This window comes from Nerophis lumbriciformis, linkage group LG28, assembly GCF_033978685.3.
Source record: "Nerophis lumbriciformis linkage group LG28, RoL_Nlum_v2.1, whole genome shotgun sequence".
In the NCBI taxonomy this organism is placed as follows: Eukaryota; Metazoa; Chordata; class Actinopteri; order Syngnathiformes; family Syngnathidae; genus Nerophis; species Nerophis lumbriciformis.
The window spans coordinates 6,093,066-6,104,568 of NC_084575.2; positions in this window are offsets into that span (position 1 = coordinate 6,093,066).

Below are 11,503 nucleotides of genomic sequence, written 5' to 3' on the forward strand. Positions count from 1 at the left end.
TCATGTCCGAAAAGGAGTAGGAAGAAGCAGAGTTTATTTAATCCTACCCCTTTCCCACTTCAGAGCGTTTACAAATATATACATCATTTACTGACCTTTTTATAGTAAAATGACATCCGTGAATGAGTAATACAACAGTTTTGTAATATATCATTAATTAAATCAGTGAGATGAAGAATATCTTCATTTCAATAAGGTTGAAAGTGTTTCTCATAATTCTTCTTCTTTGTACTTTGTAAGCACTATTCATGTGAACAACCTCTTAAAGTGGGTCATATTAGTACAATGTTTCACTTCTTTACTTCATCCATTCCATCATTTAATTCCACATACTGATATACTAAAGGTTTTAAGTGTTGTACGTGCATACAAATGTTTTAAATTACATGTTCCTCTAAGATTATATTTCTCCTCTTTAGTTGAGAAGAATTGTTGTACATTCTTTGGTAGCAGGTTATAGTTTGCTTTGTACATCAATTTAGCTGTTTGCAATTTTACCAATTCATTGAACTTTAATATTTTTGATTCAATAAATAAAGTGTTTGTATGTTGTCTATATCCAACATTATATATCAGTCTAATTGATCTTTTTTGTAACACGGTTAGTGAATGTAGCGCACATTTGTAGTTGTTTCCCATATTTCTGCACAATAACTCAGATATGTAACACGAGTGAGCAGTAGAGAATATGAAGTCATTTTTGACCCAGGACGTGTTTTGCTTTATTATTATTTATTATTTGTATTATCTAACTTTAAGTCCTTTGTAACTTTACAAATGTGGTTTATATAAAGATGAAACAATCTTGGTCCCAGTATTGATCCCTGGGGTACACCACAAGATATATCTAGCTGTGTTGACATATTTTCACCCATCTTCACATTTTGCTTCCTGTTGGTTAAAAAGCTTCTTACCCAGTTCAAGACCAACCCTCTGAGGCCATATCCTTCTAGTTTTGTTATAAAAATATCATGATTAATTGTGTCAAATGCTTTAGTTAAGTCCATGAATGTGCTATTGCATTGCTCATTTCCTCTGTTATTTGGATTAATGCTATTCTTGTTGAGATATTTGCTGGGAATTCTGGTGTGTAGTTAGTAAACTGGTGTATGTCTCCATTCTTATAAATTGGTACGACTTTAGCAAATTTCATTTTGTCAGCGAATTTGCGGGTTAGAAATGATACGTTGCTGATATATGTCAGAGGTTCTGAAATGTCTTCTATAACCTTTTTTATGGTTACCATATCTATTCCATGACAGTCGGTTGAGATCTTGGATTTACAATGTTTTACAATTTTGATTATTTCTTTTGTCACGTTCTTAAGAAACATGGAATTGGGATTTCTGTCTATGAGCTCACTCAAGTCCTCAACTGATCCATCATCTGCATTTGGAAATCTTTGTTCCACATTGTTTCCGATATTAACAAAGTAATCATTAAAACGTTCAACTATTTGGTTCATATTGTCATTTTTTGTATTTCCATGTAGAAAGTACTGGGGGTAATCTTTCTTAGCAGCATTTTTAATGATGCTATTTAGGATGCCCCATGTTGCTCTCATGTTGTTTCTGTTCTTCTTTAATAATTGTCTGTAGTATTCCTTCTTACATGTTCCTAGTATACCAATTAGCTTGTTTTTATATTTCTTATACTTATTTTCTGCCTCTATAGATGTCTGTGTTATTAATATTCCATATAATGTCTTTTTTTTGTGACAAGCATTTTTCAGTCCTTTTGTCATCCATGGTTGGTTGTTTTTCTTTTGCTTCTTACTAACTTCTTTCCATGGACAACATAAACATTTATATTATACATGTGGGCCAATATATATATATATATATATATATATATATATATATATTTGATGTGGCAAGCTACTTTTGCAGTGTAGCTTGTAGTGTAGCGTGCTACAATTCTCTGAGGATAACTTAGCTCCATTTAATTGAGAGTAACTTGTAGCTTAGCTTACTACATTGTCCAGGTAGCTTGCCCATCACTGTCTATTTGGCCTAGCTCACATGTCAATAGTTTGAATACTGCAAACTTCAATACAGTAACACCTCATTTGTTCTGCAGACGTCCAGCGGGTGTCAGCGGGGAGTCATGAAGAGGAGTGGCACACCAGTGTGGGACAGAAGGAGCTACAGGCCCCCTCCCACATTAAAGAGGAGCAGCTTCATGATGAAGATGAAGCTCAGTCCTTACAGCTTCATCACAGTCAAAGTGAGGAGAACAGAGGGGCGGAGCTTGTAAGTCAACACATCACAGAAGCTGATGGAGAGCATTGTGAAGATATCAAGTCAGAACCAGACAGCATCTTTGCTCCACTGTCAGACATGGACCACATGATGTCACACTCTTCTGATCACAGTGACCACATCCAAAAACCTTTGGAGAGTAAAAATGACTCTAAAGGTGATACGAGACATCACACTAACAACAAACACTTTGACTGCTCTGAATGTGGGAAATCATTTAGACTGAAGAGTGATTGTACAAGACACATGAGAACACATACTGGAGAGAAACCTTTTATTTGCTTCGTTTGTAAGAAGAATTTCTCCAGAAAGGAACACATGACCACACACATGAGAACACACACTGGAGAGAAACATTTTACTTGCTCTGTTTGCAAGAAGAGTTTCTCCAGAAAGGGCGTCATGACCAGACACATGAGGAGGACACACACTGGAGAGAAACCTTTTGCCTGCTCAGCTTGTGCTAAAAGATTCAACACTAAGTATGCAATGACCACACACATGAGAACACACACAGGTGAGAAACCTTTTACTTGCTCTGTTTGTAAGAAGAGTTTCTCCAGAAAGGGTATCATGATCAGACACATGAGAACACACACTGGAGAGAAACCTTTTGCTTGCTCAGCTTGTGCTAAAAGATTCAACAGTAAGAAATACATGATATTACACATGAGAACACACACAGGTGAGAAACCTTTTACTTGCTCTGTTTGTAAGAAGAGTTTCTCCATCAAGCAAGTCATGACCACACACATGAAAACACACACTGGAGAGAAACCTTTTGCTTGCTCAGCTTGTGCTAAAAGATTCTACACTAAGAAAGAAATGATATTACACATGAGAACACACACAGGTGAGAAACCTTTTTCTTGCTCTGTTTGTAAGAAGAGTTTCTCCAGAAAGGAACGCATGACCACACACATGAGAACACACACTGGAGAGAAACCTTTTACTTGCTCTGTTTGTAAGAAGAGTTTCTACAGCAAGCAAATCATGACCAGACACATAAGAACACACAATGGAAAGAAACCGTTTAGTTGCACTGTGTGTGTTAAAAGGTTCAGGTATAAGTATCAGGTGAGTAAACACAAGTGTGTAACAGTCATGGAAGCTGCAGGGATATAAAAACACTTAAACAGTGATTGTGCTAAATGTAGTTTAAAAACACAGCATGTTTAATATGAATGTATATTTCATGTTGTATGTAGTGCTTCTCATCTTCTAGTCTTATATGTTGTCCTGTACTTACTTTTTAAGTTGTGTGCATGTATTGAATATTATATATATAGCTACTATTTTGTTATATTTTCTCATCATTGAAGAGAGGACATCTTATTATTTTCATTTTTTTTTTCCCACACATTTTTCCATTGCATTTTATTGATGTTATTATCCAACTAAAAGTATGAATGAATAAAATGGTAAACAAAATGTGGACTCTGGTAGATTAGCAGCATTGTTACATCATGGATGTTAACTACTGCAAAACATCAACAAAGAAGAAAAATGCTGAAGTTAGCAACACATCACTGAACTTTAGAGCCATCGTGAGTGGAGTTGCTTGTTTTTATTGCTGCATTTGTACTTATTTCACCTCACATCTTCACTTTTAATCCTAAAGTCTTCTTTAAATATTGATGTTTCTGATGTGTGTGTTCTGTGGAAAGGGTAGTTTCCAATTGTTCACTTGCACAGATACATATTCATCATCATCATCATCAGGCAGTAACAGTCCACTACTGGACAAAACCTTAGCATTAATGTTTTAGTATAAGTGTGACCTCATTATTCCTTGATAATAAGACTAAAAATACAGATGTAAGCACTGTATTAGAGTGCCTCTTGTAGTACTCCAACTCGCCACACTGAGAAGTGGGGGCGATCATGAGCTAGCAGATGCATGTTGCTATCATGTTTTATCAGCGAGGAAGACAACATTTGTGTTTACTTTTTGTCAGATCCAAGTTTTAATGCTCTGCTGAATAAATGAATCACTATGGCTGCCAATATGGAGGATTATTTATATATTTAAGATCAAATACTTCTCTTAACAGCTAGAAAAATGACACCACAATAAAAGTGAACTAGCAGCAGGACTCAGTAAATATTTTATTAATTGACTAATTAATAAACTATAAAGAGTAACATGACAGTGAATATTTCACAAGAGTTGACTAAAAAGTGTAAAATGGGAATGCTACATAAAATGCTTAACATCAGAATCAGAATCAGAATCAGCTTTATTGTCATTACGCAAGGTAACGAGATTGAGGCCATTCCATACAGTGCGTTGTGTGCATGCTAGAAAAACAATGTGCAAATATATAAAAATGTAGAAGTGCAATGAATATGGTGTGAAATGAATATATACATGAAAAAACAAAACAAAAACAGGGTGGTTGGTGGAATGGGTTATTGCACCGAAGAGAAGGCAGTTATGAGGGACAATGGGGCAGTCCGTTCAGGATGGTTATGGCCCTGGGGAAGAAGCTGTTCTTTAGCCTGTTTGTTTTGGTTTTAATGCACCTGTAGCGCTTCCCAGAGGGCAGCAGGTGGAATAGGTCAGAGCCAGGGTGGGTGCTGTCCTTGATGATGGCACTGGCTCTGTTGAGGCAGCGGGAGGTGTAGATGTCCGTCAGAGAGGGGAGAGGGCGGCCGATGATCTTCTGAGCCGTCTTGACCACTCTTTGCAGCCTCTCCCTGTCTGCTGCAGTGCAGCTGCCGTACCATACCGTAATACAGTAGGTCAGCAGGCTCTCGATGGACGAGCGGTAGAAGGTCAGCAGCAGGTCAGGCTTCAGGTTGTACTTCCCGAGGACTCTAAGGAAGTGTAGCCGCTGCTGAGCCTTCTTGATGATTGATGTGGTGTTGACTGTCCAGGAGAAGTCATTAGAGATGTGGACTCCAAGGTACCTGAAGGTGTGGACCCTCTCTACACGCTCGCCGTTGATGTAGAGGGGGGCAGGGTCGGTGCTGCTCCTCCTGAAGTCGACGATGATCTCTCTGGTCTTGCTGGTGTTGAGAGCGAGGTTGTTCTCCGAAGACCAGGCCGTCAGCTTCAGGACCTCCTCTCTGTAGGCAGCCTCGTCACCCCTGGAGATGAGCCCGACCACTCTGGTATCGTCGGCGAACTTGACGGTAAGGTTGTCACTGTGGGCCGGACTGCAGTCATGGGTGTAAAGGCAGTAGAGGAGGGGGCTCAGCACACAGCCCTGTGGGGAGCCGATGCTCAGCGTGCGGGAGGATGAGAGGTGCGGGCCAAGTCTCACATTCTGGGGTCGGTCCGTTAGGAAGTCCCTTATCCAGGCGTTTGTGAGAGGGGGGAGGCCAAGAGTGTCCAGTTTATTGCAGAGTCTGTCCGGGATTATTGTATTGAAGGCAGAGCTATAGTCCACAGAGAGCATCCGGACGTAGCTCTGCTGCTGCTCCAGGTGGTTCAGAGCAGAGTGGAGAGCAACAGCGATGGCGTCGTCTGTGGACCTGTTCGCCCGGTATGCGAACTGGTGGGGGTCGAAGTCTGGAGGGATATGGTCCTTGATGTGCTGGAGAACAAGTCGCTCGAAGCACTTCATGATTACCGGAGTGAGGGCCACTGGTCGGTAATCATTCAGGCTGGTGATGGGAGACTTCTTCGGCACCGGGATTATTGTAGATGACTTCAGGCAGGATGGGATGACTGCCTGAGCCAGGGAGAGGTTGAAGATCCTGGTGAGGGGGGGAGCGAGCTGGTGGGCGCACGTCCTGAGCACCTTTCCAGGTACTCCGTCTGGTCCGGTAGCCTTCCTGGGGTTCACAGCCAGGAGCACTCGTCTGACACTGTGCTCCTGTACAGTGAGTGGAGTGGCGCCGGAGCCCGGTGGGGGCGGGGGCAGGGCTGGAGCAGATGAGTGTCGCTGGGGGGTTTCGAAACGGGCAAAGAAACAGTTAAGCTCCTCTGCCAGTGTCGCACTCTGATCCGCAGTTGTCATATTGCAGCCTCTGAAGTTCGTGATGTCATGAATGCCCCGCCACACCTCCCGTGGGTTTTTGCTGGACAGATGGGACTTTATGCACCTCCTGTGGTCCGCCTTTGCTTTTTTAATCCCTCTCTTCAGGTCGGCTCTAGCAACACTGTACAGTGCCCTGTCCCCTGACCTGAAGGCTGCGTCGCGGGCCCTGAGGAGTGTGCGGACCTGGCTGGTCATCCAGGGTTTCTTGTTGGGGTAAACCCGGATGGTTTTTTCCACAGTCACATTCCCGATGCAGAACTTTATGTAGTCCAGCACCGTTCCTGTGGCTGTCTCCAGCTCCTGTTGTTGGAAGAGGTCCCAGTCTGTGTGTTGGAAGCAGTCCTGAAGTTTGGGGAGTGCATCGTCAGGCCAGGTCATAACAGTCTTTGTGATAGGCCTGGCCTGGCGTCTGATGGGGGTGTAGGTAGGAGAGAGCAGGAGGGAAAGATGGTCTGACTGTCCAAGCTGGGGGAGGGGTGTAGCTCTGTACGCGTGCTTTATGTTGGTATACACGTGGTCCAGGGTGTTCTTGCCCCTTGTAGAACACTTCACGTGCTGGTAGAACTTAGGGAGTACAGTCTTCAGATTGGCCTTATTAAAATCCCCTGCTATGATATGAACACCGTCGGGGTGGGCCCGCTGCTGTTCGTTGACGGTGTTCAGCAGAAGAGAGAGCGCTGTGTTTACTTTGGCGTCCGGTGGAATATACACAGCCGTGATGATAACAACAGACAGCTCTCTCGGGAGAAAAAAAGGCCGACATCTAACAGACATGTACTCCACGTCCGGGCAACAGTGCTGTTCAGTGATTGTCCCGTTGTTGCACCAGTTCTCATGCACGTAGATACAGAGCCCCCCTCCTCTGCTCTTACCGGAGTCCTTAGTTCTGTCCCGGCGGAGCAGAGTGCATCCGGCTTGCTGCATGCTAGCATCGGGTATTTCCGGGTGAAGCCAGGTTTCGGTGATAATCATAGCACAACAGTCCCGAACATAGCGGTTTCCAGCAAGTTGTAACTCCAGGTCGTCCATCTTCTGTACAAGGGATCTGGCATTAGAGAGGAACAGGCTCGGTAGAGGTGGCTTGTGGGGTTGTTTCCTAAGCCTGAGTAAGACGCCGGACCTGCGGCCATGCTTCTGCTTCCTCTCCCTCCTCCGTCTGCGCCGTCTCCCAGACCCGACAACAAACCACGGAGAGCTCTGTGCTCTCGCTATGTCATCTGGGATGTTGTGCTCGTGGTGAAAGTCGCTCGAAACAGATATCTGGTGCGAGTTACCGATATCCAAGAGTGACTGGCGGGTGTACCGGGTGTTTGCAGTACAGGTGGTGCACAAAAGGAAAAAAAACATGAAGAAAAGAAGGAAGAAAGAGCACTGAAATGGAGAGCCGTAAGCCGCTGCGTCTGTGCGCGCCGCCATCTTGGAAAAAAAACATAGACTGATACTGATACTGTGTAATCATTTATTTGTCCTAACATTATTTTGGGATATAAATTGATGTCCCCCCAATGTTAAACTCATTTATACGCTCACTGTGTGAAGACTGGAGGTTAATGTACTAATGAAGTAAAAACATGGACCACAAATGATGTGTATATATGTTAGCCAATAACAAGTCCGTCTGTAAGGCACACAAACACATTTATTCAACATCGTTATGATGTAACATGGAAGATGCTAACGTTAAGCTAACTAGCGAGGTGATGCTGTGAAGAGCTGCTCCGCAAAGTTGGCATACAACCAAAAATTACTTTAAAATGTTATTATTAATGTTCACTTTCAATGTATTTATTTGGAACATGTCAAAACTTTACAAGCACAACTTTTGCTCAAGTGATCAAGCGTCCAACATGAGTGGAAGAAGCAGAGCTTGTCTGGTCCCCCCCAGTGTAAAAACTAAATGCTTGTCTGGTCCCCCCCAGTGTAAAAACTAAAGGCTTGTCTGGTCCCCCCAGTGTAAAAACTAAATGCTTGTCTGGTCCCCCCCAGTGTAAAAACTAAATGCTTGTCTGGTCCCCCCCAGTGTAAAAAGTAAATGCCACTCAATGATGTGTTGAGTTGAGTTGAGTGTATTTATTTCTATGTGACATTTAAAACAAGCTCAGTTGGCCAAAGTGCTGTACAGACATAAGACATAAGGTGCACATAGTGTCACATTAACATGGTAACATAGGAGGATGAATACAATACAATAGTAAAATATACCTTAAAAGAAGTGCAGAATATATCACCTAAAATACTAAAATGTAATAAATAAATACAAAAGGATAAAACAAGCAATAATTAAAAACAGCCAAGATGCTGCCTAACTGGATTTGAACGCCAGGGAGTAAAAATATGTTTTAATATTGAAATAGTCTCAGAGACTGGGAGGATCTAATAGATAGTGGAAGGTTGTTCCACAGTCTGGGCCCTGCCACTGAGAAGGATCAATCTCCTCTGGTTTTTAGCCTAGTTCTTGGAACAGCCAGGAGGAGCTGGTCTGAAGACCTCAGGGTCCTGCTGGGTTAGGTTTAGGGTTACCCTAACCCCCTACTGTACTGTTTACTTGTTGAAATACCCTTTTTAGAGCAAATATCTACCCACATGGACACTTTGTTGCTGCCAAAAATGTATTTCAAGTAACATTTTGATATTGACACACAGGGGCGTCACTAGCTTTTAAGGACAGGGGGGGCTTAACCCCCAGGAGATGCACAGGATGCGAGCGAACGTAGCGCACGAGCACAAATCTTCACAAACGTCTAACAAAGACTTAGAAATGATTCATTGTTATTATTATTATTTCAGTGGGTTTATTTTCAATGTGTGTTCAGTACAACAACAACAATGACATTTTGTTGACAGCATCAACAAGAAACAATGACTTGCATGATCCTTCAACATACACTGAAACACAATGAAAGTCATGGCATTAGCCTCGATGTTATTACTTCACAACATAGAGGCTAATGCCACCACTTTCGCTCACAATACTATAATTGTTTGTTCCCAAATATTTTGAAGTTGCACAGATTACATTTTGGGAACATATGTGACTAAAATGGTTGTAAATTCAAGCCCTGGAAATATTACTTAATTACTTGAATTAAAGTCATATCTGGACCGGGATAATTTGGCTTATATATAATATATATATATATATATATATATATATATATATATATATATATATATATATATATATATATATATATATATATATATATATATATATATTATGGCAAGCCGTTAAGGAAATGAAATATATATGGAAGTCTGAATAGAAATGAGAAAGGTTTATATATACTGTAAATAAGAAAGACTGCTGATGTGAAAAAGAGCCAAAGCTGTCAAAGAGCTGAGGGACCATCTTCAAAGTGCAATGTTGAAACAAATAATGTAAACAATAAAATGTAACTTCCAGGGCTTGAGATCAACGTAGTCCCGTCGTCCCGGGGACGGTAAAAAAATGCACGGGACGAAATGAAATGCTCCCCGGGACGATGGCTTTTAACCATTTTTTTTACTTTTTCTTTTTATGTATTTATTCATTTTACATTTTGTATTCAATGTCTTGGTTTTTCCTCCCTCTGAAAATCCTATGAAATGATTAACACCCATCCATCCATCCATTTTCTACCGCTTATTCCCTTCGGGGTTGCGGGGGCTGCTGGAGCCTATCTCAGCTACAATCGGGCGGAAGGCGGGGTACACCCTGGACAAGTCGCCACCTCATCACAGGGCCAACACAGATAGACAGACAACATTCACACTCACATTCACACACTAGGGACCATTTAGTGTTGCCAATCAACCTATCCCCAGGTGCATGTCTTTGGAAGTGGGAGGGGCCTATCCCCAGGTGCATGTCTTTGGAGGTGGGAGGGGCCTATCCCCAGGTGCATGTCTTTGGAGGTGGGAGGGGCCTATCCCCAGGTGCATGTCTTTGGAGGTGGGAGGAAGCCGGAGTACCCGGAGGGAACCCACGCAGTCACGGGGAGAACATGCAAACTCCACACAGAAAGATCCCGAGCCCGGGATTGAACCCAGGACTAGTCAGGACCTTCGTATTGTGAGGCAGACGCACTAACCCCTCTTTCACCGTGCAGCTATTAATGTAACAATACAATACAACAAATCTATTTAATGATGCTTTTTCCATTATTTGAACAATAGGCTAATGTATATTACTTGATATAGATTCTACAAGAAACACAAAAGTTAAAAAGTAAATGATTTACAATTGCAGACACAAGGTTTGGTGCAGCTTCACTCATTGTAAAGGAGGACGGAAGTCCACGCAGGAGAAAAATGACTACAAAGATGGTGTATTTAGAGCGGGAAAGTTACTTTTTGTCAAACACAGACCAGGTGTAAAGTGGAGCTAATAAATTTTACTACAAGCAGTGATGAATACTTACTTTCTTGAAAACCTTTCTTATGTCCATTTTGCATCCGTTCACGTTCTTGTTCTGCAATCTGCAGTGCTGTGTGCTAATGTACTTCGTACACCTGCAGGACCGCAAGCAAGGTCGCAGAGAAAATGCGGACTGGATTTTGAGTGATGTGGGCATTTTCTATATGAAGAAGTGGAATGGATTGGATACCGGCGCACTAAAGGGGCTCGCTACCTTACGCTATGAAGTGAGGGGAAACTGAGTGAATAATGACAGGTTATATGATTATTTATTTAAACTCATATTCGGGCCACTTTATAATGAATATGTCGGCATGTATTTGTAAAATAAAAAAATAAAAATATATAACACCAAATGATTTAGGGGGGCTTAAGAATATTTAGGGGGGCTTGAGCCCTCCTAAAATAGGCCTAACAACGCCAATGTTGACACATCTCATCTCTGCATACTCTACTAGAATACCCTTATGAGCATTACATATACTGTATATAAATCAAGTACCTATTTTACTGTTTACTTGTAGAAATACCCTTTACAAAGTTAAAATATGCCAAAACAACAACTTTGCTGCTGCCAAGAAATGATTTCAAGTAATATTTTGATATTGACACATCTCATCTCTGCATATTCTACTAGAATACCCTTATGAGCATTACATATATCAACACCTACTGTACTGTTTACTTGTTGAAATACCCTTTTTAGAGCTAAAAACTACCCAAATGGCCACTTTGCTGCTGCCAAAAATAGATTTCAGACAATATTAACAATAATAACAAAATGTCAAAACATTTCTGTTAGAATAATTGTTTCTAAATGATCACAAAAAACTTTGTATTACATTGTGTTCCTGACA